The sequence below is a fragment of the Coloeus monedula genome (assembly GCF_965178545.1).
Source record: "Coloeus monedula genome assembly, chromosome: 3".
NCBI lineage: Eukaryota > Metazoa > Chordata > Aves > Passeriformes > Corvidae > Coloeus > Coloeus monedula.
Window position 1 is genome coordinate 114,301,156 of NC_138783.1, and position 27,195 is coordinate 114,328,350.

The window sequence follows — 27,195 nt, forward strand, 5'->3', positions numbered from 1 at the left end:
CTGGAGACTCATTCACCAGATTTCTCTGGTGACAGGTATAATAAGAGACAAGCAGATAACTTCTATTGCATCTCTGGACACCTGCTCTGAAAGGGTTTTCTGTTCCTGCATGCTGTTATTTGAACACATGAATGACCTTTCCAAGGCAAACGCCAATTTTCCACAGAAAAGGCTTGGTGTGACTGTCAAACTGAAGGGTGGTAAAAAAGCACTTGTTCTCCTCATATATCTTCCAGCACTACCTTAATGAACTGAAAAACCAACAGCCTCAAGGACTTATTTCCAGTCCTGCAAAAAAACAAGGCTTAAAGCAAATAGGGCCTTACTGCTGTTATACAAATAAAACTATGACACTCTGCCTATCTATGAAGATTGTAAAAATACAGAGTCCTGTAAAGGAGTCCTGTTGAAGATTTTTCCAGGTGACCAAAAGGTCTACTTTCCCTCACAAAAGCCTTGACAGGAACCTGGAAAAGCAAAGCAGCAAATTTTTTTTTTTTTTTAAATCGAAATGCCGAGCCACTGAAAACCAAAGGAGGGCTCTACGTACACAGCAAATTCCTGAGCCTGGTGAGACTCATGACTTGAGATCATTGCTTCCTCCAAAGTCAGCCTGAAGAGTAGAACCATACTAACAGTCTTCTAGTATTCACTCAGTGGCTTTCAAACCAGCCAGTAACTCTACCCAAAAAGCATAAAAATTACGTCCTGAAGAAATAGTGAAGAGGAAAACACGCACATCAGATTTTGGGACAGTTCTTGAGCGAGGGGAAACAGAGCAGATAGAGAAAACTCCATAGAAGAGGCAGGAGAAGCAACATGAGCAAACAGAGATGCTGGATGAAACCAAAAAACAAAGAGGTCACAAGCCACACACTTCAGCAAAGACCAGCACACCCTGGAACAACTTACCGAGGGCCAGGACAGTCTTAGTAACTAATCATTTTTTAAAATCAAGTTTGCAAGTTTTCCTTGGAGGCAAATTACAGTTTGCACCCAGATTTATAAGACATGGGTTTATCTCTGGGGTAATTCGTACACCCTCTGCTTTTGGCTTGTGACTTGAGAAGCCAAGAGGTGGCTGTGCAAAGGGACTGGGGAATGAAAAAGGGGAAGGGAAGGAAAAGAAAGTAAGAGAAAGTACAGAAAAAGATACAGAGGGAAACAAAGAAACCATACCAATAATGAAGAACAACGTGTAAAAGCAGCCTAAAAAGATAAAGTAATAGTATGTACGTAGTAAGTGGATTTCTTTTAGTAGAAGATGTGTGGAAGAAAATAAATAGAGTAAGAAAAAAGCAATTCTGTGCAGGAAACAATTCTGGGGCTGGAGAGGGCCAGTCGGGGCTATGAGGAAAAGATGACAACTTTCTTTGTTCTCTCAGGTCACTGAGAATTTCAAGGATTACAAAGGATGACTTTTCCAAGCACAAAATTTCCTGTATCAGAGACTGGGTCCAGCTGGCCATGCAACACTGACCAGTGTTGAGCTGTGCCGTCAGTACACAATGCCACATGACAATAAACCAGAAAAATGCTACACATCCACCCTCAGTCTGACTCTTCCAGGTGACAAATCCCTAGTGACCCCCTGTCCCAAGTGAAATATGGGAGCAGATGCCAAGGCTGGGTCATAGCAACACAGATGCTCTTCTAAACTCACTTTATTCCTTTCCATGCTGCCCTGATCAATACAGCTGCTGTTCATTTACTTGTTTTGAACTCCATGACAAGGGACAGCAGCGAAACTTTACCTGGACACCAGCTCTGGGGGGGATCAGATGTGTGCAGGCATTGTGATCGATGCAGAAGGAAAGGGGACACCAGGACACCAGGTACAGGGACACAAAGCAAGGGACTGCCCAGCCAGGCTCTTTCTGCTGGCTTCTTTAAGCAACAGCTACAGGATCAAGCAACAACAACCAAATTAAAAGGGTGTGCCATATAATGGTGTAAGTTCAGATCCTTATAGTCAAGAATAGCTGAGGTGGAAAACTGTATAGGACAGATCAAAACATCCTGACTGATTCATTAGCCACAGAGGCTTTAAAGCAGGCTGGTTTGTCTCGTTTACAGCTCTATCAATGAAACCAATCAGCCTCTCTGAACACAGCAAGGAAGTTTATTTAGGGCAGCACAGCAGGCTTCTCTCACCTCTGCTAGGCACAGGATGACAACTTCTAAGGGATGCTGGACAGAGGGATCAATTCCCTCACCAGATCCAAGTTTTCTCTGCTCTAAAAATCATATCCAGCAAAACACACAAACAGAAACTTCCAAGTGGATAAACACTGCATAAAAGCTATACTTACCACAGCTGAGCTCTATCTTAGGCAGAAAAAGGCAGAAAATGCACACAGCAATAGCACACAAAAAGCCATAGACAAAAACCAACTTAGGGACAGTAAGTCTGCTAAAAGTCTTAGGGAAGTAAAACCAGGCAGCTTTACTAAATCCTCTTTTGCTTCCACTGATATGATTCATCCACACAACTTCTACCTGAGACTGAGAAAAACAAAACACACAAACCCCACCCCCCCAAAAAAAACCCAACCAACCAACAACCCCAAAAGACAAAAACCCCCACAATAAGCACAGATATTCAAAAATATGTTTCCCCTCCCATCGATCCTACAGAGTCTCTTTACAACTCGTGCAATACTACACTGGATCAGCTCAGTGATCCTCACTCCCCACGGGGTGCTCCCAAGCAGTGTTCACTCTGGAGGTATCAGAAGAAACAGAAAAAACCCTGCTCATGTATAGATAGACTTGAACAACTCCAGAATGACTCAAGGACAAGGGAGTAATTATTCCTGAGCACTAAAGACAGCTGGCAATTTACTCACATCACATGCAGAAAGACTTGAGCATTCAGCAGCACAGTCAAAGAGATTTATTCCTTCTTCCATGTGCCTCTCTCCCTGTGCTTCCAGTCTCTCTGCTCCTGGGAGCTCCATTATTTGTGTTAAAGTATATTCCTTTTTAATCTACCTACTGCTTTCCAAATTCATTTCACAGAATGTTTTTTTAAAATTTTAAAATCAAAGGGAAAAAAAAAACCAAATCATAACATTTGACCACAGGAAACTAACACTGCCCAAATAAGCAAGTTGGTATTTTTTTTTCTTTCTCTGTATAAAATTTCTAAACACAAAGAAAGGCAATGGAAAGAAAGATAAATGAACAGTCAAATCCTGAGAAACCTGATTTCTCCTTTTCATTTAAATTTGACAGATCTGGGTCCTGCAGTAGGACTGTCTTCAAGCTCCTCCAAAAAGACTCAATTGCATCTACATGTCAGAAGTCTGTTTTCACACCTCCTTGTCAGCCTGAGCACAGGGTTAGGCTTTCCCTGATTCTTATTTTCCAGGTGCCACAGGAGGCTAAAATGGAACAGTAGAGCCACTTCCTACCCAAAGACATTAAAAAGAAGTGAGATGCCTCTCTACATCCATCACATTCATTTTATCATGGGAAGCAAAAGATGTCTCCTTATTATCCTCAGAGGAAACAGAAATACATAAGTAAAAACAACTTTTCCTAAGTGGATGAGAAATTAAAAAAGTAATTGCTGTTTCAGGAATATGGAACCCATAAAACAGTATTAGTAACTAGAGGTTAAAATATTTACTGGCACGTGGAAAATAGAATTCCACGCTTGCAGAGCATTCCAAGTATAGCACATTCAGTGGTAAATAGATTAAGACTTCCTACACACTCCAGAGGTGACATGTAGGGCAATTGTAGTGATAGGACAAGGAGTAATGAGTACAAATTGAAAGAGGAGAAATTTAGGTTAGATACTAGGCAGAAATTCATTACTGTGAGGGTGGTCAGACACTGGAACAGGCTGCCCAGGGAAGTTGTGAATGCCCCAACCTCAGCAGTGTTAAAAGCCAGGTGGGCCAGGGCTTGGAGCAACATGGTCCAGTGGAAGTGTCCCTGCCCATGGCAGGAGGGTTTGGAACAAGATGATTGTTAAGGTCCCTTCCAACCCCTTGACATTCTATGATTCTCTGATTACTGCTTTTCTTTAACAAGTTCCCAGCTTCACCTTGCCCCCCAGCACAATCATCACTTTGAAATATCAAATCCCAAACCACTTTTAACAAACTGAGAACCGAGGTAGCCCCATTGCTCTTCACACAACAGGTAACCCTGCAGCACCAAAGAACTGCCTGGCAGATATCCACAGGAAGCCTTACCCACTGCAGGGAAAGCTGCTCCAGGAACAGAGGAACCACACACCATCCACGTGAGGAATTCAGGCACAGCCAGAGGAGCAGCTTCCCTGACTTCACCAACACCTTTTGCTCGCACAGCTCACCAGAGTCCAGGTTCAGTGCCCCAAAGGGACAGCCAGCTCCACCTTCTTGCCTTCTCCTTAATCCAGGGATCTTTCACTGATAAAGTGCCTGCCCCACAGTATCCCCAGCACGAGGCATGGCTGGCCAGATGCCTGTGTGCTTGCACACCCTGCTGCCTCCAGATGTGTCCAGCTGCACAGATTAGGAAGGCACTGCCTAAATGGCCCGTGCTGCTGCAGAGCAGGCTCGGAGAGGAACAGCCAGTACACGCCGACCCACACGTGCAAACCACCCCTCACGTCCTTCACAGGTCCAGCTGCAATCTCATGTTCCTGAAAATATAAATACCCCTTGGAAAAGGCACACAACCAGGGTAAAGTGCAAAGGTAAAGCAAACACACAGCTGCCCTCTGGACCTCTGACCGCTTTTTTTTTTTACGGTCACAAGGAGGGGTTGTGATTCCTCACGAGTGCATTTTGCCAAGAGCCAGAATTGGCTTTTCGACCCCGTGTCCTGCCCCACTGCCCAGCCCTGACTGCAGTGCTGCAGGCTCTGCTGTCTCCTCCTTCCCAAGCTAAATCCATCTCCTGCAAACTTTACCAGCCCTGTGACCAGTGGTTTGTCACACCACAAAGCACCAGTTCATGACAATCCTCAAACATAATTTGAAATATTTAGAAAGCACAGACTATAGTATTTCTTGTCCATTACAATTCTGTAGCACACCATTGTGAGACTCTTTGCTTTTCAATGTACATACTAGTGAACAGAATATATTCTGACCCATATTCAAAGTAGCAGCTGAATTTTAGACAAACAGGTAAAAATAAACAGAATACCTTCTGAAATCAGATCTATTAACTACTACTGCAACAAGAATTTGATACACTTCAAAGGAAAGAATGTTTGCTTTCAGCAGTGCAATAACCTGGATGAAACATCATTTTAAATGCTGCTCACTAGAGAGATGGGCACAAGTTACTGATCTAGAGGGAAGTTTTCTAGTTATTAATTTCTAGGTTTAAAGCTCTGCTTATTGCTTGATTCTTAAAAACACTCTACTCCTTTCTCTTGGACATGGAAAAAAACTAAGAGAAAAGGAATATATATGTAAACTCCCCCCCACCAACTTCTCCCCTTCCATTCCATGCCTTCCCTCCCAGAAGGGTATTTAGAAATAGGAAATACCCAAAATACTAAACAACTGAATCTATACAGACCTATATAAAAGGAGTCATAATAAAACCAGAGTCTTAGTGACCAAGTAACCTGCACCACCTTAATATCTGAGAGGTATTCAGACAACAAGAACAACAACATTCAGAGACTCCTTGAACCTTACCCCAGTTTGCACCATTGATGTGGCTGCTTTTCAGAGACTGGACTTCCTCCTACTATCTATACTCATCTTTCTTTCCACAGCTCAGGATGGTTGTCATATTTTTTGTTCTAAGGCAGTTTGCAACAACTTTTGTAAGCCCAAACCACTCTTTAGGAATGATGATGATAAAAATGAAAAAAACAGCTTCATTCAGGACAGATAAGAATCTTGAAATCAAAAGGACTTAAACATTTATCAGAGTATTATCCTCTGGATAACAGAGGATTGGAAAGCATAGAGGTGCAAGTAATTTTTCCCAGGGAATGACTTCTCTCTTCACATGGCAAATATTTTTCCAAAGCTGCTAATCACTGGAGTTGTTTTATTTTGTTTCTTTAGACCATCAGAGCTACCACAAAGATATCACACAGTGTTTAGTTTGGAAGTACTGTGTTAAATGACAGTGGAGAACTAGGGAAAAAAAAAAAACTTCTCACCATACCCATCACTGCCTTACTCCTTCTGCCTTGATCATAGCACAGGAGTTGTATTTCATTGAAATGGGGATAACACTGGGGGCCAGAAATAGAGGAGACAGAAAGCAAGCAGACACTACATAGCTCAGCTGCCTATAACCTATTTAATGAATTAATAAAAAACTTGATCTCAACAATAATGAAAGTATTAAGGCTTACAGCACTTGCAGCTCCATAAGTATCTTTCAAGGCAGAGTATTCCTATTCCTATGCATGTGCATTTTTGCAATGCTCCTTTATTATAGATTAGTCAGAGACCTTAATTTCAGATCACTCTAGTGATCTTAAGAGTCTTATAGCCATGAAATTACATCTTCAAGAGAGTCAAATAATCTCATCATGCACTGACCTATGTGTGTATTTGCATATTGGCACTTAAAGCTTTTGGCTTTAAACACACAAGACAGGGAGGTAGGAAGAGAAAAAGATGACTGAGGTTTGAGGAGAAGCCTTCCAAATTAACAGGCTGAGAAAATTCTGGAAATTCTTACCAACACTTACAGCAGAGATCTGGGTTTCTAAACATAGCACCAAGAGATGTTTTTAGATGTTTCCAAGATACATCCACAACATCCACACAGGACTGGCAGATGCCACACCAGACCACTGGGAAGCCAATGCCCTTTTGAGAGTGCTGGCTCCAGGCCAGGAGAAATACCCTAAATTACCTAAAGGGACGTTCAGGTACCCGAGTTGCCAACCACAAGTCTCTACAATGTTTAATTAAAGCAGAGATAATTATAACCAAGTTTAGAACCAGCCTGGTCCCTCCATCCTGTCCCCTTCCAGCCAGTTCTTTTGGTGGACAGACACATGATTTCAGTGTGCAGGAAAAAACCTGCTCTTTCAGTGTATTAAATATTTTGAATACTTTGCATGGTATCAGTCTGTCTCAAGAAACTTTTGAGAATAGTGACTATGAGAGAAAGAACACATAATAAAAAACCTGAGCTGCACAGGAGGCAAATAGAAGGTAGCAACTGGAAAGCTCTAGGCTTTCACAACACATCAAGGGATTTATAACACTATTTCCCTCTATTACTTTGTGAGAGATCATGGCAGTTTCTCTCTCTCTTTCTCTTAAAAAGAAAAAAAAAAATCAAGCTCCAATATGAAAAAGCATACATTATGAACTCAACTGCCCCCCCCTCCCCCCCCCCAGGTTTTAGATACCAGACATTATATATATAAACCACCTGATATACACACTTCATGCTTTGGGGAAGTATTTTCTAACTGCACAGAGCCATCCTGTTCTCCAAGGATACTGTAATTACTAATAGGAACCACCACGATATAGTGAACAAAGGTGACAGTCGTCTTTTAAGACTCCAAGTCCTCTGCCTTAATTTACTTGAGTCTTTTGTAAGTTTACTCTGCTTGGTGGCAAGACTTTAAATTTCAAGTTCATACTAGCAATGAAACAGGTCAAAGCAGAATATATCCATAGCTGGTCTACAGAAAAAAAACACTATACCAAGAGGAAATGGTTGTGTTCCCCTTTGGGTTTTATTACTTTCCCCAACACATTTCTGTTAGTCAAAAGTACATTTAATACAAAACAGAAATTAGCGTTCAGAAGTCTGAAATGAAACCATGTCAGGAAAGCCAGTCACTGCCAATGGGAAAGACCCCGTAAAAATTAGTTTGAACACTCCAATTCTTTCAACTTCTATTGTGAGCAATGCCCAGCAACCAAAACATGCCCATACAAAATGAATCAGCCCTGACTGAAATTTGATTTTTGACCCGATTACATTCTTCCTCCCAAAATAACCTCTCATTAAAGAACTAAAAAGGTTGCAGTCAAGAACTGGCCAACATAACCAGAATCTTTAGTGAGTTAGCACAGCCCCCTCCACACACAGAAACTCTCACTTCCATCACAAGAACTGCAAAACTGTCTGTGCTAAATTAACAACTAAACAAATTTCAAGATAGGATTTCTACATAAATTAGGACTGTGTCCAGACCCAAGGCAGAAAACTAGGACTCCCAAGAAAAGGAAGAGATAATGCATCCTAAGAAAACAGGCAGCAGCTCTTAAATGGCTGTAAGAGCCCTCCAAAGAGTAGTCTGTGCCTCTTGGCCTCTGACAAAGCAGCACAAAGTGCCTCAGTGGGACACGGGAGAAGAAGCAGCAGAAACAACTCCACAAGTTCCTAGTGGAGAAAATAAAGGAATTTGACAAACAGCACAGTCAAGATGTGACAGACCCCAAGGAGCAGTGAGGCCACGAGAATGTGCCACAGAAATTTAGAACAGGCAACAGGAGTCCCAGAAAGGAACAGGCTGAACAGATGAAGCTGCACAGCCCCTCCAGCATCTCTCCCTACACACTCCTCTCTTCCAACCCAGACCAACCCCTAGACCCACCGGCTTAGTTCATAGCTGAAATAATGGCATTATCTATCCAAATGTGGACCTGTTACATTCAGGTCTGCTGGTTGCCTACAGATGGATTTGGGAGAGAACAGCAGCCCTCCACCCCATGGCAACATAAGCATTAAACCCAAGAGAACATGGGAATAAAGGCCATTTCCACTCCCTTCATGCTCCTCCTCTTTCCCCCACATACATCTTGTACCAAAAAATGGTTAGAGGTACAGGAAAGAAAACCTGATCTGACTACACAGGAAGCACAAAAATGAAAACCACAAAGATGAAGTACTGCTAGTACAATTGTTGCATCTATCACACTGTGCAGCATTAAACTACCCGCTCATTACTGTGATTTGGCAACTGATTCTAAATGCCTAAAAAAGGGCCCTGACAAAACCCACAATAAGTGGGATGAAACAAGGAAGAGGAGGAAGAGAACAAGAGAAAATGATACCAAGATAAGCTGGAGACGCACAATTTCACCTGTCTGAGAAGACTCACCCTCTTCTAGAGAAAACAGGCAAGTTAAAATTAAAAGCAAAAAAACTCAGTGCAGGGGAAAAAATCCCCAGTTTGTAACCAGGCTGTATGTGCTTGATGCTGCTGGAACCTGTTAAACACTACTGCTGCCAGCCAGACACCCCTGCAGAGAGGACCTGTATCAGTGCAGTGGGGCTTTTAATTTGTGTAACAACTATTTGCAGGTTCAGAAGCACACAGCTAATGAGGCCTTGTTAGCTATCCAGAGCAAATATGTACCATGGAGTGAAGGTAACTAGCCTTCTGCTGCTCATACCCTCTCTCATATGTGTAATTCCACCAGATTTGTAAACTCCAAACACTACATTATCTGCAAAAGACAGTCTTCCAAGATAGAGGGTCCATTTACTCACAAGAACATCCAAAATGCTTCCAGTGGAAAGAATCCCATCTTAACTTTGTCCTGGAATTAAGGCAGAAACACATCGGGGCTGCCCTCTCAGAAGAGCATCTGGTACCTTGAAAACCAGCAAATTATAGATTTCCCCAACAGCTATTGAGTTACTCAGTGGAGGCTCAGTTTATCTTAGCTCTGTCTGCTTCATCTAGGCACAGGCTCCATAGGGAGCGACAGAAAGACTGAATTTCCTTGTGGTCAGCAGGCAAGTTGAGACTTATTTACATTACAAATACACACATTTTTGATGCATTTTTCAGACACAGCCAATGAGAGCTCAGCACTGCCAAGGTCACACGCTGGCCACTGCTGGGAAGAGAACTCCAAGAACAAGATGCTCCACACTTCCTTGCGTGGAGCATCCCAGATCGCCTGTGTTTTACCAACACACAAAGACCATATGTCCTGCCAAATAATTTTAGGCTCACCACGCACCAAAGAAATCAATTCAGGAAGCTGGATGGCATTTCTTTTCTGCTCACACAGAGTGACAGACCATCACAGTCCATAAATTTTCTGGTACTTCGTCTCAGTTACTTGCTAGTGAAGCGTTTGCTGGTACAAGGAGCCAGGAACTTGACTCAGATTTTAATTCAGTGCTTATGGTTCTGCAAAACTACTTCAGCACCCACCAGCTTCGTGCAGTGGCTGCAATACCAAAAAGGCAAGCAGGACTGTGCTACAGAGAGAACCAGCACCTGCATTTAAATTCTGCAGGCACTTACCCGGCCTTTCAGCTTTTGTTTAGTGCCCTCCATGCATTCCTGGTAGTTACACTCTACTTTGGCTGGCCATCAGGAATTAACTGTGCCACAGAAACTCACTGAGAGCCCAAAGGCTGAAAAAAATAGCAAACTGAAGGCACCATGGTCTTTCTGGTAGCTGGGTTCAGGCACCAGTTTTGAGGCTGATCTCTAAGGTCACCACCTTCAAGGCTTTGCTTAACCTCCATGGAACACGCATGGATTACAAGTGAATTGTTTCACATGCTCAAAGAGGAAGATAAGAAGCAGCCCCTGTCTAAAAGGACCCCTTGACAGAGAAGCAAAAATACCAATATCCTTCCCAAGGTCATTTGATCTGACACTCAGATCAGTGCTGCCCTGTGCTAGAATTCACAGCATGTGAGGCTCCAAGAGTGGAGCAGGGCTGGAACATGAGTCTCTCCCAATATAAAATTGCAGCGTGCACAGTTGAAGGAGATTTCCATAAGTCACCTAACCCAGCTGCCCCCACCTTTGACAGCAACGCTTCTCCATCACCTTTTACTTCTCTTCATCATGACCACTAATTTCATGTCCCCCACCCCCTCCCTAGCTTTTTTTTTTTTTGTACAGCAACATAAGGGATGAACAGGGAAGGCCAGAACTTACATTCTTTGGATCTCCCCTGCCCCTTGTCCACATCTCATAAGGGTTCATTTCCCAGTAGGGACCAGGCACTCCAGTCCCCAGTGCAGAAACACCAAACCCCAACTCTTCTCCAGCATCTGCCAGGATCTTTTCTTTCTGAGTTCCTTCCAGCAACATCGATTTTACAACTCCTGCTTGGCAATAGAAGCTTTTCCCAAAGTTTTGCAGCTCTCCATTCTGCATCTTAAATCCCTAACTTGCTGTCCTCTCTACAGCAGGCACAGACAGCAGTTCACTCCCTTCTTCTCCCACAGAAGACTTTTAGGTGTGTTCTCTGCGTAGAACCATCTTGATTCTTTAAACCTTCCCTTTATTAATGCTTTCTAGACATCCCTGTGAATTTCTTTCCACTCAGTTTTTCTTACAGCTTGGTCCACAGGAAAAGGTGCCGTCAGCTGCATGCCACAGTCCAGCTCATGCCAAGGAGAACCATTTTGCAGGTGTGTGTGCATCCTCATCTAGGGTGCTTGATTTTTTTCTTCTGGAGTCAGAGAGAAAGGAAGGGTTTGGGGTTCTTGGGGGTTTTTTTGCAATCACCTAAGACTGATTCACATTCAGGTTTCAAACTGCTAAGTGGAAGCACTACATTTTTGGCTAGTATCAAAACAGGTATTTGGCAGGAATACAAGAAAGCCTAGAGCTTTTCTCCCCCTTTAGAAGTTTTGCCAACCTTACCGTGTTAATGAATAGCAGTAAAGAAAAGCCTCCAGAGTGAACACAGAGGCACAAATGAATGTAGGCAATGCTATCACCAAAAATTGAGGCTGTTGTGATTAATCTTATTCAAAGGGAGGGTTCAAGAGTACCAGCAGACTCCTCTGTTCCAGACTAAACTGCAATCCCACCATAAATGATGGTGCCAACCTTTTTTTTCCAGTGTTGGTACTCCTGCTTCTCTGGGGAAGAGCAAGGAGCCAACTAGATAGGATAGTAAGTAGCCAGTTTTATCTGCTCAGTGACAAAATGCTCCTACCCAGGAGTACTCCACCATTCCCCATACTGGATCAGGCAGAAACCTATAAAACAGAAGGACACAGCTCTGTTTCCTCTTTAGGGATCCAGGACAGTTAATGCTGGCCAACAAGAAAGGACAGGCCTGCAAGAGGAACGGGGGGAGAGAGGGAAAGGAGAAAAACTGTAAGTTGTTTATTTTAGGTCACCCAGTAAAACTAAGGCATCTGTGCAATGCTGCAAGGTTCATACTTAGCACCAAATTCATGAGGTTCAGAAAGGCAGCTTACAAATGCCACAGTATGCTTCAGACCATTCTTAATGCTTTTTGGCCTGAACCCATAGCTTTAAAAGCCAGCAATTTTTTTTTTTTTTTACCAAGCCCACCCCTCCCACATACCTCCCTGCCACAGGGCAGCGATACAACAGACATTTCTCTCCAAATTAAATCCACTTCTTGAAGGAAGAGGGTCAGGAGGATGAGGGCACTACACTTAAAAAAAGGGCATTAAAAAATAATTATGCTAAACCACGTATCAGCACAAATTAAAGAGACAGTAAAATGCCTGCTTTCAGCTTGCTTAAATATTCAATTAAAAAAGCCATCTAGGCAAAATTTTATTAAAATAAATCAGCTGAGGAAATGCCTGTCAAACCAATCTGAAACCACATTCTTTTAGACCTTCTTTCACTGAGAAGGAAGTCTTCACTCTGCCAGTATCAACCCAATCATGCTCTCAAAGGATGTGCCTTCCTTCACAGCAGCAGTGGCACAAAGAGCAACCAGCACTCATTTCACACAATGCCAAGTGCAGTAAAGCTTCTGCTGGCTTCCCTCGTACAAAAACACATCCTCCTCCTCTCTCAGGCCCAGCAAGCCAAATTACCCATAGATAACCCCTCACAGGAGTTCATGGCTTCCTTTGGGATCCAACAAGACAGGTTTAGAATTTGTGATGGAAGAGTTAGTGTAGATGGATGTGAAGTACAGCCTTTCCACCCATAATGCCTTGAAGGAAAACCAAAGGTTCAACTTCCAGATCAGATCTACCATTTGGGTTCTTGACAAACATTGAGATGACTGCACTTGTAGAAAATGTTTAAGGTTTAGGACATTAAAAAATTGATGAAATACAAACAGTGCAGGAAAAAAAGATAAGAAAGGATTATACCACTTTCTTTTGCTGTAGAGAAAGGTACAGGCTCATTACCTGAACGAGGTAAGGCTCATAGCAGGTTGCAAACAGCAGGTTCTGTTATTTCAAAGATGAACACTGTCTACCTGGCTTCTACTGTGAAGTATAACTGAGGTGATGCTGTGAACACCACAAGACTCATCACCACCACTTGTTCTCCAGCATGATATTGCTTCTGAAAAGCCAATACACCACTCCAGCAGTGCACTGGAATACACCAGAAAAAAACTACAGTACACAGACAAAAAATTAAACTTTTCCTTATTGGAAAGTTGTTGGCAAAAGCTTCAAAGTTAAAAAAAACCAGAGAAGTACCATCAAGAGGACTTTGGTATAAGCACAGCTGCACTCAGGAGAGCTTGCCAGCAGTATACACTTAATACCATAAACATACATATTTAATGGACATGTCTTCATTCTTAGACTATATGCTCCAAAAACCTTTACCGTAAGTTATGGTCCTCAGTTCACAGCCACAGCTCCAGCTGCAACAAGCAAGATAAAGCAATGCCATTTTTAACCACAGTTTTCAAAGGCAAGGCTAAATGCCTTTTCTAGGGGCTGAGCAGGACCCAGGCAGCAACAAGCACGTCTGTACCAGCTCAGAGCCAAGGTCTGCTCCATCTCACGACACATCCCTGGCAGTAGACAGCAAATGATGGCCAGAAGAGCAGAGGACCAGGGCAAGCACATTGTGACCCTGCTGCTACTGCCTAACATCCCAGGGATCTGCAGCCAAGGCACTTCTCTGCTGCTGCCTCCTTCTAAGTTCATCTTAAGGCACCACTGCTGTCAGGTAAATGCAAACTCAGACCTTTCAGAGCAGGCGGAGGGAGAGGGCTCACTGAGTGTTTTCCAGTGAATATTTGGGCAGGAAAGCTTGAAAGGCATCCAGCAGTGCTTGGCAGCAATAGGTCTTGTACCATCACAGAAGACGCTTGGGAAAAATGCAGCTGGAGCGTTAAGCCAGCCAGTTCAGCTTCCATCGACAGAAACAACTTGAGACAATAAAAAGCAAACTGAGCTACTCAAAGTACATCCTACTTCAGATTAAGCCATCTCAACTCCTAAAAGATCATACAAACAACATCCTTGCCACAGTGCTAGCTAAATATAAAATACATCTGTTTTCAAGTAGTTGTCCTCTCCACAAAAAAGAACAGTACCACAGGCAAATTCAACATGAAAACCATTTACAAGTTTCAGACAAGTCAGTTATGAGCAGAGACTGCAAAAAGGCATGGCCCTGTCCCCTTGCCATGGGGTGGTCAGGAACACAAAAGACAAGATAAAACCTCAAAACACAGAAGTCCAAAAGCCACCTCAATACAATGATCCCAGTGGTGATATTTCACTGGAAATGCAGATCAATAACAATCTGCAATCTGGCCCAAAGTCCCATTGCTACTTAACACTTTTAGCCAAATGTACTTTATAAGCAAAGCAAATTTTTTTAAAAAATAAAAATCCTTCAAATAGAGAGAAGACTCCTCTGATCCCTAAGAAGAGAGGGGCTCCAACATTCTGTAACATGACTAACCTCAGGAAGTTGTCTGAGGAACCAGAGGCGTCACCTCTGCTGCGACCACCAGAAGGGAAAAACACTGCTCAGGGGGTAATTTGGGTCATAGCCTCTTCACTGACCTCAGGAAATGAAAACCTTTCTTTCCCTTTGACTTCAGTCCTCTTGTAATTCAAACCTGGCTGGCTACATGGTTAATAACCCAAGGGCCATCAGCATCAAAGAGATGCAAGAGGAAAAAATTCAGCTCAGACACTCTGGTAAGGAGATCAAGACTTCAGAAAGGTACTGGAGCAAGGGGCCCACAGAAAAGAAGACACTATGCAGCATAACCTTGGGTCAATCAATCACAGCTGCCACTGGGAGATGAGCTCTTGCATTAGGCATTAAAGATGTGTCAAACCTAGAGCTTCTCATCTCTGCTCACATGGCAGAACAACATTCACAGTGAAACCTGCTGGAAGGTTACCTACCTTTATCAAACAAACTGATAATGGTTGTGTTATTTAGCAGTATGTCAGCTGCTATCAAAACTTGGGTCCATAAGCAGTCTAACTTACATCACTACCAGGAACATGAAAGTTGACCTAGCAAGAGAAGACTGGAGACTGGTAACACTAAAGCATGATATGAATTATGTCAAGAGGGAAGACAGGCTGCTTCTGAACCAGCATGTAAATCACACATTTCCTCCATCATGTTCCCCTGAAAAGACCAAATCTGCATTTAAAGTACCAACAACTTTCAATCTCCAGGGAAAAAGAAGCGTTCTTTGTGCAGAGTCAAGCTTCGGCAAATCTTGCAGCAGTAACTACAGACACTGCCTCACCAAGCCATCTGCTGTGGCATTTATAACTCCTGGAAGGGCAGCAGGCAGAACTGGTGGAGGAGAAGAGGAGACACAAGTATCTCAGCAGCCAAAGCCAGGCTGCACAGGAAAGCTGCGACACTGGTCTGACCCAAACAGGAACTTATGTCCTGGTTATCCAGACCTCCTTCAGCTGGCAGATGCAGCTGCTGTTCATGTAGCAGAGGAAACAGTGGGATCTGCATCCTTTTCAGATAACAGGCAATTAGGAGACCAACCTCAAGTCAAACTAAGCAAGCCCAGGCTGGCAAGGTTCCAGTGGGAAGGGTCTGACCAGGACCTCATCCCACAAATGAGCAAACTGGTGCTCTGGAGTCAGTCTGAGCAACTCAGCTTTCACATTCAGATGGACATTCCAGATCCCAGCACAGCTGACAGCTCCACACATCTCTCCTCCAAGAAGCAATGCCAGTGACATGGTCAGAATAATTCAGAACGAGCTAAATGCATCCTTTATCAGGACATGTAGCTTCCACCTTGACCTACATACCCTCACACCACAGATGACCACAGCATCTGCAGAATGCTTTCATCAGCACAGATACAGACAGAAGAAGAGGCAGCAGGACAGGCTCACCCACCCCTTGCTCACACGAGCAGGAGTTCCAGCAGCAGGCCAAGCTGCAAATCCCACTTTCTCAGTACGGCTGGAGACAATGCCGATTAATTGTTTCGCCATCCATACAAAATTACTACAATACTCACTTCATAGGGTTGTCACAAGGATTATTTAACATTTCTGAAGAGCTTTGAAGAAGAAATAGTGGCTATTGTTCTCAGTACCATAGAATTGGGAACTATCTCACATGAATTTTGCATGACTGTGCATGTGTGACAGTTGCGGCACCAATACATTATTTTTCTTCACAAAAAAAAAAAAAAAAGCCTCACAGCAGCTCATTAACTCAGGGCAACATTTTAGTTAGAAATGTATTTTGTTTTGCTTGTTAATATATCCTAAATAGAGATCAACTTTGACTATTTAATTAATAGATTCAGGTGCTGTTTCTAGTCTCTCTTAATTAAGGGAAACACCACGTTTTTTACAAAGAACTCAGTTTAGGCTGTCAGGGCTTCTAGCGAGCACACTGTAATTACCTAAGCAATGCTAACACACAAGAACAACAAGAGGAGAAAAAAAGGAACCAAAAAAGTCACTGAAATCTCATTTCATTTACAGCAAATGAGAAAGTCTGCATGGAGAAAAGCTGCTACACACAGAAAGAGTCCAATGTCATACTGCTTACGCCTGACCATTAAACAGCTCTTAGCATTGATGCAGAACATTGTACCAGTTTAAATAGTTTCTTTTTTTCCCTGAATACACAGGAGCCGTTGGATTCTAAACGTTCTTGCAATACACTTGGATCCACCTCATTGGTATAGAAAACTACTACTGTTTCAGTTCAAATGTATAAGGAATCTATATGCCTCCTCTTTCTCATAAAATACAGGGAAATCAACACTTACTTCAAGGATAAGCATTTTCTTTTTGTTTTTGTTCCTGAACAGCCTTAAACTCCCGCAATAATCACACAATTAGGCAACAAGGTTGCAATCCAGGGCAAAGCTGATTTGGCAGAGAACACCACCATTTCCACTACACCAAGCTTCAAACATGTCTTTAAACTCTTTCGGACATAAACCACATATTTTGTTTGGAAAATAAACAACACATTATTGATACTACTGCAAGATAAATGACAGTATTAAGACTAGTCAGCATACCAGCTTTCATTCCCCATCCAAGAGGGAACAGAAAGCTCGTTCTCCTTATTTCATCCTGGCTCTCTACAGAGGAACTGGCACCTATGGGTGCACAAAAAATGCAGCATTGCAGCAGCAAGCCTCACAGAGCCTAGGTCCCAAGTTCCCCAATTCCCAGGGAAGGCATGAGCCCAAACTTACATGCTTGTTCTGCCTAAAGTAGTATGCCTTAGGATAGCCACAAGGGCAGGGGAGAAAGAAAAATATAAAAAAAAAAAAAAAAAAAGAGAGAAAAAAGCAACAGGAACAACTGGGCTATTTTACCAAGAGCAAGCAGATGTACTACCAATTCCTGCTTTCCCCAGGTTTGTCTCATAGAGATCAACAACTTTAGAAAGTTGAAGGTGCCAAGAAGACACTGACCCCCTCACAAAACAGGCATGAAACAGAAAGGACACTCTTGATTGTCTCCTGTGCCCATCAGTCCAGTGGGATGTATCTTCATGTAACCTGAGCTGTGCATTATTTTGATACCTTCCAGGGAAAAGGCCAGGAAAGCTTTTTCATAATTGCCACCCAGCACTTCCTCGGTCACTGCGCTGTCCTAAAACTATTTGTGTTTTACTTGGGTTTACATGCAAAAAACAGCTCCTGTGGCACTCCGTTCCTTCTTGTAACACTGAATCCTCACTTGGACAAGGACAACAACCCAAGTCTCCTGCTTCCCAAGACAAATGTCCCATCCAGCACAGTATAACTATACTGTTCAGACAGCTACAGGTACATGCACAACAGAAGGAGGAGCTGCTGCAAAGGACTGAATCCAAAGGCAGCAGTTGTAGACTGGTCTTTAGAAAAAAGACAAACATTTCTTTCATCTTTGCTTTGACTTGTGTGTAACACTCCTAAGCGTTCATCTCGTCACTGTCATGTCTTGCATACTCCTAAATGTGTCCAGACTCACAGGCACAAGGAAATGTTACAGGTAAATCATAAGTATATACCGATTTTGGAAGCATCAACAAAAATATGTAAGCAAGGGTTCGCTTCCTTTTCAACCATTTGAAATTTGGACCTCTGCAATTAATAAACTAAGTTGGGTACACCAGCAAATTAAACACTTCCTAGATTATCTTGATTTTGCCTACAGGTGCCTGTGTGCTGGTGATAATCAGTCCTCAACTTAGGTGCTGACTCATGCCTGGAATCCTACCAAGATCATGCATCAGATGGCAAACTGATTTTCATGCAACACATTTAAGAGTATCCTCATCAAGCATGCAGCAGAGGCCTGGGGATTAGTGTTCCTTTTTCTTATTTTATCTTGGTTAATATCATGGGTAAAGAAGAAATTTGGATAACGCCTTCAAATATCTCTTTATTCCTTTTGGTTTTGGTAAAAAAAGATGTTATCAATCACTTGTTAGGAGCTACCCACAAGCAAAAGCTCCCTGGCCCTAACGTGGAATGCAAGCATAGACAAAGAATACTTATTACTGATGGCTCTGCACCAGAAGGTAGTAGAGCAGTCTGAGAAACAATGAAACCTCAGATTCTCTTTGGGTTCTGCCATTTCTTTAGTTCTTTATCTCCCAGCACTCCAGGTACCAACTGCCAAGTCACCTGGTCTTTGGTAAGGCACCAACTATAACCAGGCTATGCATGCACCAACTCAGTATGAACACTAAAAACACCCACTGAAAGAACAGGACATTTTTAGCCACTGCAGATGATAATTAAGTTTCTTCATCAGTACCTTGGCCATTCCTATCAAGAATTATGTTCTCGTAAGCCAAAGAAGCAAGACTGAATGCAAGCTTTCCTGGTCTTTTTTTTTTCCTTTTTAATTTGCATAGAATGTAGAAGCAGCCTCCCAAAATTTATGGCTACCATAATTTAGAATAGGTGAACACATTACAGTTAACAGCAATACTTTATTCACACTGGTTCCCCACAAAATGTAAGCCTCAAATCCAATTATTCTGTAATAGTTTTGTAAATAAACAAAACACCATTTAGGATTTGAAAACAATGCATCTTTCTGCTAACAGAGGCAGAAAGGAAAAAAAAAAAGAAGCTAGCACAAGACTATGCAATAATTTCATTTTGTAAGAAGATTAAAACAGAGCAGAAAGCTTTAGCTCTGGCTGGGAAAAGAACATATACTTTGTGCTGGTAGAGTTCCCTGTAATTTTAAGTGCAATTTTGTCCGGTTTGTTAATGCACCTCTTCAGAGATAAAAGAAACCACAAGGGGAAGAGGAAACAACATTCTTTTTTTCTGTGCAACATTACCTCAACTAAAGCCCATTCTGATTTCAGCCCTTGTCAGGCACAACTTGAGCACTCTCAGTGGAGCTATCTGCACTGCATTGTTAAACTGCACTACAAAGTTTTGGTAAATGGTCCTGCCATTTTAATCATGCTCAGCAGGGACAATCTGGTCAGGTGTCTTTCCTGTGCTTGTTGAATTCCAGCTATATTTGGAGACCAACTGTTCTCTGTCCTGCTTTCTCCAATTAACTGTGTGTATAAGGGTGGAGAGGTGAAGGTGGGAATTAGGAGAGAAAGAATAATGAGACTTTCTTAAGAGTACATAAAAGAGCTCTGAAAAAAGGCTGAAAAACATACTGAAAGTAATGAGCATCATTTTAGTCATGAAGGCTCACTAACAATAGATGTGAAAGGGAAGAAGACTACAGTACACAGAAGGGAACCAAAAGCCAAGTCTCCCGTGAAAGTTACAGAAAACATTAGAACATTTATGTTTAAAATCCAAGGGTCAGAACTGTTCGCAGCGCAAGGAGCTCTGTAACAGCCCAATGCTCAACTCCAACTCCATTTAACTCCATCATCTCCTACACAGCTGCAGTCTTGCAGGAAAATGAATGGAAAACATATGAGTCCTACTGCTTGTAGAATCAAACTTAAAAAAAAAAAAAAAGCATATATCTGAGATTACATTGAACTCCACCCAAAAGACCTGTGGGTCAAGTAGAGTCTCAGGTGGAGAGCGTCACCACAAAAGAAACAGCTGCCAACACAAGTGGAGAGCTTTACTGCTCTGCTCCCAAACACGCTTGTCACATCAGCAATTCACTGAGAGCAAACATGCCATCTTGGACTCCAGCCTACTTCCCTTAGAGCGGGAGAAGGGGAAAGGGCATGAAGTTTATTTTGGACTTGAAATTAATGAGTAAGATAACATGATGAGCTAATAAGATTATTACTGCTTTGAAGAATGAGCAGCAAGATTACTGGAAACTCTGACACTTTCCTTTCTCATACCACACCTGCTCTCTGCCTAATCAATGAGGAAATATGAAGATTCAAGGAAGAAAAAATATTGGAGGGGAAGAAAATATAAGTGTGGCATCGAACAGGTAACAATCTCAACACAAAAATTTCCATCAGAATACAGTGTATTAAAAGCTCTAAGGGGATAATCAGTGTGCTTATTTATTTAGATGCCTACACATTAGGCTAACGCCTTAATATATCCATGAGCATCCTCTGAACAGATCCAGGCACAACAACATTCCATTTGGTTGCCTCTCTCAGATCAATAGGGTTTGTTCTTCTCCATTTTGCACTCGCAAGCCGTGCGCCCAGGTACAGCCCGGCTCTTCCGAAATGGGCTTGCTTTCTTTCTTTTTGTTTTAAGCCGCTCCCCCACTTTTTACCCATCCATCCATGCATCCATCCATCCATCCTCCCCTCGCAGTCGGCGGGGAGCCCAGCCGCCCTCCTCACGGCAGCGAGCCGCCAGCCTGCGCCTCCCGGGACGGCGTCCATCTCACCCGGGATGGGCAGGATGCGTTCCAGCCGGGACCATTGTGCCCTTCCCCGCACCGCCGCCGTGCCCCCGCCCCGGGTACCACCCGCCGGCGCACAAAGCGCTGCCCCCGCCGGCGGCACCGGCACCGCCGGACCGAGCCGGACTGGGCCCGGCGCGGCTCCTCCCGAGCCGCCGCAGCGGGGGCGGCGCGCCGGGGCCTTTCCGAAGGGGCTCCCGGCCGAGCCCCCGGCGTGCGGCAGCGCCGGGCGGGGGATGCTGCCCCGGCCGCCCAGGCTCCGCCGCCCGCCTCCCCCCCGCATCCCGGTACCCGCGCCTCGCCGGCGGAGCGGCACCAACCTGCAGTCCCCGCCGCCGCCTCCTCCTCCTCCTCCTCCTCCTCCTCTTCCTCGGCAAGAGCCGGTGCTGCCTCTGCCCGCTTCAGCCTCCAGCCCCCGGCGGCGGCGGGCTGGCTCGGCGCCGCTGCCCTCGGGAGGCGGGGAAGGGGCGAGCGGGGCGGGCGGCTGCGGGAGCGTCGCTCATTGAGTGCGGCAGCCCCGGCTGCCGCCGCCGCCGCTCCCCGCAGCCGCTACTTCCTGTGCGGCGATGGTTCAGTTCCTCCCGGGCCGCTGGGGGCAGGAGAGCCGGGGGGCGGAGGAGGAGGAGAGGGGGAAGGTCGGGTCAGATAGCGGGGGCGGCAGCGGCCGCCGCCGCCGCTCCTCCCGCCCGGCGCGGCTCCGCCCCGCAGCGCCCGGCCGGGGCTCCGCGCTGCCCGCGCCGCAGCGGGACGCGATGCGGCGGAGCCGCCCCTCTACGCCCGCACCGCTCCCGCCCCAGCGCCCATCACCCTGCGCTCTGGTGTGCCCGGTGGTGGCCGTGCGGAGATTACCCAGCCCGGAGACGGGAGTGCGGCTCCCCCGCAGCCCCACCGCTCGCCCGGGGCCGCTCACCGGAGACATGTTTCTGACTCCCGCCGCTGCCCCCGGGGAGCGCGGTCCGTGTGGCCGCCCGGCAGCGCATCCCGCGGCACGCAGGGAGGGAGGGATGCAGCGAGGGAGGTGCCCGCGGGCCCGGCCCCGCCGCAGCCGCCCCGCGGGGCTGGGAAGGAGCGGGCGGCCGCCGGCAGGGCTGAGCGAAGCTCCCGGGCACGGGGGATCTGCGTGGGAGAAAGGCGGAGATGGAGCCGTGGGGGCTCGATGACGGAAACTCTATGTAAGGCAGGAAACGGGCGCGTAACGGTGTAAATAAATGGCACAGTCCCGGGGCGGGATGGAGGAGAAGCGATGGAGGGAGCGGGGGCCCGGCTGCAGACGCTCCATGCGCTGTAAATCCATGCCCTGCCAAGGACCCCACGTGGTGGAAGCGCTCCGTGAAAGGAGCAGAATCTCACCTGGGCTATTGATTGTTATTTGATTGGTACAAATGTGACACCAACAGACTGACAGTGTCTTTGTGTTCCTACATATAAAGGAGCAGGTCAGAACACATCAAAGGTAGTACAGGTTCAGTCCGTTTTTCAGAATAAGTTTTAAAAGATGATGATTTCGTTTGTAATCTTATTCGTTCTCTTCAGGGTGTGACAGGACTGCATGCAGGGTCTGTCCTGGCCGGAGAAATTCAACATGGTGAGGCTTTTATGGGCGATAATGAGTTGGTATAGGCAGTTTTTTGTCTCCTTTCTTGGATGCAGCATGGGAAGTGTCAAGGCTTGGAAATCAAAATCTTTTCTTAAAAAAAAGAATAAAACTAGTTAAATCGGAACAACATTTTAAAATACCAGTGTCTGACGTTATCCTCAAACACCTTACTGATGCCACTAAATAATTAGGCATAATCTCCAAGATGGTGAATGCTTGCAGCTCTTAAAGCTTTTTCTTCAAGATTACGTATGTTCATTATGTCTGAAAGATAGTTCCAAAATATAGATTTTGAGGAGATTAACATTAGGCAGTAACGTGGAAAGAGAGGGTCTTTGTGCTCTCTGAATCTTCACAATAAGGCAAATATTGCCCTCAGCAGCTATGGTAGACCTATGTAAAAAAAAGTGTGTTTAACTGTGGTTTAGGTTCCAAATGTCCTCCCTCTTTTGCCTGTGATATATGACATTCAGAACATAACTCGATCTACTTTAGAAAAGTAAACACAAGGAATATCTAAATATTTATGTTCTGTGTTTAGTTGAAGTGCCATTAAATCCCTTTATTGCTGTGCTTTTACTACCATCACAGAACTCTCAGCTGGTTTCCAGTTGTAGTAGGAGGCAGAGATTCTGCCCTTAGGTCAGGTGGGTGTGTTGCTTTTCCTTACCTCTCTCTCCTCCAGCACAGCCTGTTCCTGGCAGTTCTGATCAGCCCCATCTAATGATGCTCAGCCCACACTGGCTTGGCCAACCACAAAACCTTTGGCTGGTCTCCTGTGCTGATGTAGCTTTACAGGAGGCTGCCATAAATTTCAGCAGCCTCCCTGGCTTCCTGAAGAACATCCCAGGTGTATTTCAGTCCTCCCATGGAATGGAGATTGGACAAAGGCACTTTAGCCTTCCTCTGAGGGTCCCAGTGCTGAGCCTCCTGTTTGTCTTCATTTTCCACACAGGTAGCACACAGGTATTTGCAGCTCATTTTTTTCTGCAACTTCTGGGTTTGAACAAGGATGCTCATAGAATAGTGCTTCAGTTTTTTTCTCTGTGTGAACTTTAGTGTACCTCACAAGTCGTTTTCTAGATAAGAAATAGCTCGTTCAGAGAAATTACCTCATAGAAGTAGCTCATGGCAGTTTGACTGCAGAAACAGAGCATGATGTCATTCTTCAGTCAGAAAAATACTCAGATGCTATCACCAACAGGAGGACAGTTAAGCTTGCCTGACCTGTTTCTGGTCTACCCAAATTTTAACTACAGCAAAGTGTAAATTCCCTGTATTATTATATACTGGCAGTCCTACTTTGCAGTGCTTATTGTGTGCAGTGAGTGTTGGGCATGTAAAGATCAAATGATCCAGACTAAAATCTGGAAGGATGGTGCATTCATGGGGTATTTTAGCATGAGACAGATAAAGAAGAAAGAAAGAAAAGGAAATACATTTAAAGTTTAGAAATAAAAATGGTGAATACAGAAACAGCATTTTAAAAAATCCCCAAAGGCAGCACTTACGAAGTTTGCCAAGAAGTGAGTTCACACCTTCCTGCTAAGCTGTGTTCTCACATCTTCTGCAAATTACATCTTCTCTTTCTCAGCACTTAAGAGAGCTCTGTGAAGTTCTGGCCATTACCTCTGGAACGAAACTGAGAGCAGCTCTCCTGATATTTATCCATTATCATCCCCAGGCTTAAAATGAGCTCTTCCATGGAAAAGTTTGCTGTGTGCGTGAAGGAAGATTTCAAATAAAGCACTACTAACCTTTTCAATTGAGCAAAATCCACTTAACACATCAAAGCAGTTGAAATCTACTTAAGAGCAGCTATTTCAGAGAACCCCAACAGGTCTGCAGGGTATCCTGGAAAGAAAGTCTCCTGCATTGATCTTCTCTTGTCAATTTTTCTGAAAGCATGAATATAATCAGAAGCAGATTTTCTCTGCACCTGAAGAGACTCTCTTAGTTTTTCAGATGTACCCCTTTGTACCCATCTCACCTGCCATAGCCCCTCCTTCCCCAGATCTCATTCTGGCTTCTCAAACCATTGGTTAGAACTCACTGGAGAATGTTTCCATGTTAGATTTCAGTACTGAGCTGTGTCTATGGCATGTTCAACACCCGGGTGCAAAGGCAGCTCCTCATTGTTTCCAGTTAAGTGCAGAGAAGCCCCAGTTCCCTTCTGGACTGAGCAGAATGCAGGCAACCACTTGCATGTTGGTACAGCAGGTCCTGCACGAGCTGCTGAAAGGTCAGGGAGACTTGAAGCTGACACTGAACTGGGGCTCATCTGTTCTTAAAAATTCAGGGGTGCTCCAAGCGCAGATACCCAGCTTTGGTCACGTGTGAAAGCACAACAGCAACAATACTGTCATTTTCTGGTGTTGACACACGCTGTCCTAAATTTCAGCTCTAATTATTGGAGGTCTTAACAAAAAACACATGCTGACACAATGCATTAAGGTCCATGTGATGCAAAAGATGGAGAAAGCCAGAATTCATCCCCCGAAGTGGTTAATACTTTAAATCCAACCTAACTGAATATCCGCTTAGCTTACCAAATGTTCAGCGGTGCCTTATACTCATTACTGCAATATTCCCTGCTTTGCTGTGTTCTTGGCAGTGTTGTGCTGTTGATAATGACAAAGGAACAGAAACCTGTACTATGAGCACAGCTTTCTACCACTTACCTGAAAACTAATTCCTGTTAGAGTTGAAATTTCTTAATGTATAAAACTTTTTCTTTCCTATGGGGAAGTGTAGTCAGCTTTCATTTGGTCATTTTTGAGTTACACAAGCATTAAAAAAAGTCCTATCACCATAATTACAAAGACTTCCAGTATGGTGGAAGAAATGATTACAAACAAAGATGCTGCAAGCTATAAATACATATATAGAGGGCATTTCAGAAGGGACTGCTGATTTGGAGTGCCTGTGTGTACTTCAAGGGCCCAGCTTTTCTAAAGCTGTTGAGTTTGTATAAACAGTTCCCTTCCAGATGTCTCTGTTATATATATGCTTGTTATTTTTCTCTTTCTCCCCTCTCAGATTTAGCGTTGGCTCAATTAGGAATGAACTCAGAAAGTCTGATAGACAGAGTTGCTTATGAGACTGGGACACAGGAATTCCTGTTTTAGGAAAGCCAGATGATTTTATCCAGAGGTGACATCCCTAGATTTTCATCTCCATGTGCATTGTTTAAGAAACTTCAGGCAACTAAGCAGAATTTAAGCAGGAAATGTAGGCACCTCTGTGAGTTGGGAGGCATAGAAGGCAGCTTAAACTCCTTTTGTGCGCTTTAGACGCCTAAGTGCTTAGCTGCTGTTGTGGTTGGAAATGGACTTTAAATCATATTAAATCCTAGTGTAGTTTAATTTGGATTTTCCTGATGCCTTGTACATTTCTTTGAATGAAATCCCAACAAAACTACATATTGCCAGCAACAGATAAGTATGTGTATATGCTGTGCTTGTCTGCGTCTTTTAAAAGGGTGATGAAGTTTAAAAAAATAAATAAAATGTAAAGTAATGTTAAGCTGTTTCATTGGGCAGAAGGAAAATCAGTAATGTCTCTTTTCCACTGGAAAATTAATTCTATGTCTTTACAGAAGAGTCTTCCAATACAAAAATCACATGATGCTGGGAAATAGGTCATGCTGCTCAGCGAAGAACAAAACCTTGCACAATACAAACACACAATGCACATTTTGCTGTAACTACAATCCCTACACTTTTTCTCAAAATTTCATTTGTTGTCTTTGGATGCCCTGAGGTGAATTTTAGTTCTGTTCTTCTCACACGGTACTTGGAGCTAAACCAAACACCCTTGATTTATACTGAAATTGCATATTTTTGCCTGTCGTCTAGGAGCTTTATTTTGTACATCTTTTTAAGGAAAAAAGTACCATTAATGTTAGTGGGAGTTCTTCTGTACAAAGAAAGCAGAATCACAGTCCTATACATAATTGAATTGGAGGAAATGCTGGAAAAATACTGTTTTGGTTCAACCCCTCATAGCAGTATATATTCACTCCCTCTCTTTGCAGTTTGTTTTCAGCCTCAGCAGCCTGAGCATGGCTCACTGTCCCAGCCAGGCCTGTATCCCACTGATAACACAGGCAGCCCAGGGAGTGTAAACATCTGTACTTTAGATGCTGAGTGGGAAATGAATCCAGCACGTGCTGTGCTGTGTGGCTGCAGAAGTGTGGATCTGGAAGGGACCCTGGAGATCACTTAGCCCAGTGCTCATTTATCTGGTCCAAGTGCTACATAAGCACTTCAGATAAAATTAAGGGGTTTTGAAATGCACCCATGCAGGTTTCCATTTTCCAGTGGAAATCCTTGGCTTCAGCTTTGAGTGACTCTTTACTTGGTTTCCTTTAATCAACTGATTTTCTTGCTTGCATGTATGTAGGTTTGATCCTGAGTTTTCATGTCCATCAACCACCTTCTGACAGATTATGAGGTGTGCACAGTCCCCAGATCACACAGTTCACCTATAGAAAACATCTATATGGAAATGAAGAATGGGGTAATGAAAATCCTACTAAACACACATGGTCAAGGAAACAGAGCTGAGTTCACTGGGGATTCTTAATTCTGAATTTCCTGGTGTTTGCCACAGACACAGGAAATTGATTTGTCAGTGTTT

General features: G+C 44.0%; 1 protein-coding gene across 4 annotated transcripts in view; it reads right to left on the minus strand.

Moving 5' to 3' along the window:
- Positions 1–21,473, minus strand: part of AGPAT3 (1-acylglycerol-3-phosphate O-acyltransferase 3) — a 90,574-nt gene extending 69,101 nt beyond the window's left edge. The window contains exon 1 of one of the 4 annotated variants that reach the window (XM_082279149.1): positions 21,278–21,473. The gene's annotated coding sequence lies outside the window, so the exon portion shown is untranslated. Of the gene's footprint in view, positions 1–4,208; positions 4,524–21,277 lie in introns of those variants that run through there. The other 3 variants (XM_082279143.1, XM_082279147.1, XM_082279144.1) reach the window with 3 other exon arrangements.
- Positions 21,474–27,195: the final 5,722 nt, after the last annotated feature.